Here is a 280-nt window from a genome sequence, read left to right on the forward strand (position 1 = left end):
CCCGGCGCCGCTCGCTCTCTCGCTCGCTCAGGGCTCTCTCATGCCTCCGACGGCCCCGCTCCCGCCCGGCCTCCCCGCGGGAACCGCCGTCAGACCGGACAAACGGGTTCCCCCAGTTCGCCGGGCCGGCCCCGCCGCGCAGGAGGAGGGGAGGGGCCGCGCCGGCCCCGGCCCTGTCCCTATACCTGTCCACGGCACGGCCGCCGCCCCCGGCCCACGAGAGGGGTAGGCGGCGGTGGCGGGACCCTCCGGCCCCCGGGGCCGCGGCGCCGGTTACACG

Source organism: Haliaeetus leucocephalus, unplaced genomic scaffold, assembly GCF_000737465.1.
Source record: "Haliaeetus leucocephalus isolate CR32 unplaced genomic scaffold, Haliaeetus_leucocephalus-4.0 Scaffold866, whole genome shotgun sequence".
Classification (NCBI taxonomy): domain Eukaryota; kingdom Metazoa; phylum Chordata; class Aves; order Accipitriformes; family Accipitridae; genus Haliaeetus; species Haliaeetus leucocephalus.